General features: G+C 36.9%; 1 non-coding gene across 1 annotated transcript; it reads right to left on the bottom strand.

Annotated features, from left to right (window-relative positions):
* Nucleotides 1–1,419: 1,419 nt before the first annotated feature.
* Nucleotides 1,420–1,563, bottom strand: LOC136332603 (U4 spliceosomal RNA). Its single transcript, XR_010730783.1, has one exon. It is a non-coding gene; the product is annotated as a U4 spliceosomal RNA (small nuclear RNA).
* Between the last annotated feature and the right edge of the window lie 801 nt (nt 1,564–2,364).

Below are 2,364 nucleotides of genomic sequence, written 5' to 3' on the forward strand. Positions count from 1 at the left end.
CGTCTGATATTATGTTGCTACTAGCTATCTTGCAGGTGCACTCTATGTATCTTTAAGTAAAAGTTACTCTTAATGCTATGTCAGTTTCTTAAATAGCAAGCCTTTTGTAGTCTTGTGAAAAAAGAATTAGGACACTACATGAACTTAAGGCTATTTGCCTGAGCAAGCGGTAGTCCTTTGCTAGTCCTTGATGATTTTGTCTGCTATCTCTCTCTGTACCCTTGATTCACAACAACAGTAAAATAGAGTTATTAATTAGTACTAATCTTTTAGAAATTTGTACCGATATTGTTATTACTATTCAAGTTATTGTATAACTGTACTTTGAATGACTTACCACCTGATTTATAGCTTATAGATATGAATTAACTGTTATCTGGAAATATGTAACCATAGTGAAACTAAAACAATGATGTATTCAAAATACCATGTGATTGTAACTTAGTGTGTGTGCATAAAAAGTAAAGTTAGACCAGCCATTGGCAGAGATGCCTGGCAGTAAATGCTAACTAGAGAATAAAGAGAAAGAAAAGAATTCGGCTCTCTCATTCGAATTCGCCTATGGCGTCTCTTCCTCTGGGACCCCTGGATTCCCCCCCGGGGCTGAACCCTGACAAGACATGTTTTCAGGTTTGTCATTTCTAATCCTGTGGAGGTTTCTCACATGACCCTACAGAGTGTAGACTCAGTGACTTCTTCTCAGCACAGGACACCTCCCCAAAATGCAAAAATCTAAGTCCCTTCAAAACTTTTTTTAGCTTAGTATGAACTATCATTAAAAATTTTCAATCTAATTCCTGGCCATTTGGCTGAGTGGTAGGCTTCAGTATGGTATGTTGATGTGATTGGTGTAATTTTAGTCTGGGCATACATGGGAAGTGACCATCTGCTTTTCCACCCATCTCCTCCTCCCTTCTCTTTCTGTTTTTTCTAGCAGTCATGGCTCAATTTGTTTGAGTGCATTGGCCCCAGATGGGTGTTGCCAGGTGGACCCCATTTGGGGTGCATGCAGGTAGAATGTCTATCTCCCTATGAGTTGAAAAAGAAGTAAAATATTTCCAGTCTCTATTTCCTAATTGACCACATTAATTTCATGACTCACTGTATCTCATAGAGATTTTCAGTAAGTCACTTATATAGGTGACCTTAGAGTATGTCCCAGCAGGTAGGAAAATGTCCAGTTACCTGTTTTCATCATCACTGTCATTCTGCCTTTCTCTTACACATCTGAGAGCTACTTAGGACTATGTCTTGTGTTTTCACTTTTTACTAGATCTTTGTCATATTTCTGCTTTGAGAATCATAAGTGCTGATACAATAAGCAGAATTTTTCTTTGGTAAGAATAGGAATACAGCATTAATGGGCACTTCATAATTAGGAAATGTTTTTGCTTTTTAATTCAAGTTTACTTCAGGAGAAACTAATGAGGTTTTTCATTTGTTTTCTCAGTATGTTCCTTTACATGGTGTACTTAATCTGAAATGCTTAAGAAATGTTTTCAATTAGCAATAATCGCTCCTTCGATAAACCTCATTGGTATGATACTGCCACTGTGCAAAGCTTAATCTGAAATGTTTAAAGAATAGTCTTTCTCTTCATATTTTATAGCTTTCTAATGGTTTTTATTTAGAAATAAAGGGTTTTTGCCTGACCAGGCGGTGGTGCAGTGGATAGAGCATTGGACTGGGATGCAGAGGACCCAGGTTCGAGACCCCGAGGTCGCCAGATTGAGCATGGGCTCATCTGGTTTGAGCAAAAAGCCCACCAGCTTGAACCCAAGGTTGCTGGCTCCGGCAAGGGGTTACTCGGTCTGCTGAAGGCCCGCGGTCAAGGCACATATGAGAAAGCAATCAATGAACAACTAAGGTGTTGCAACGCGCAATGAAAAACTAATGATTGATGCTTCTCATCTCTCTCCGTTCCTGTCTGTCTGTCCCTGTCTATCCCTCTCTCTCTTTGAAAAAAAAAAAAAAGAAAAAGAAAGAAAGTAGAAATAAAGGGTTTTGCTTTTATTCTGTGAGGATTATAGCCTGCATGTTTTTGTAGCATTAGCTAAAATATATTAAACCAGAAAAAGTCATCATGTTATTTAAATGTCTTTATTAAAATTGTACTTTATAGTTATTGTTGAATATGAATACATTGCCTAAGAAATGTTTCTTCTGTATAATGTCACAATGCAAAATGTTTGCTATTTCAGGGTCCACTCATTTAAAAATTTTAGTTATAAAGATGGATTGTTTATCAGTTGAACTTTTATGTACTCAGAATTCTGGGGATAAATTTTTTATTCTTTTGCATTTTCTTTCATTCAATATTATTTTGAAATAGTTACAACTGTACCATATAGTGGTTAGACCTTC

Source organism: Saccopteryx bilineata, chromosome 3 (assembly GCF_036850765.1).
Source record: "Saccopteryx bilineata isolate mSacBil1 chromosome 3, mSacBil1_pri_phased_curated, whole genome shotgun sequence".
NCBI lineage: Eukaryota > Metazoa > Chordata > Mammalia > Chiroptera > Emballonuridae > Saccopteryx > Saccopteryx bilineata.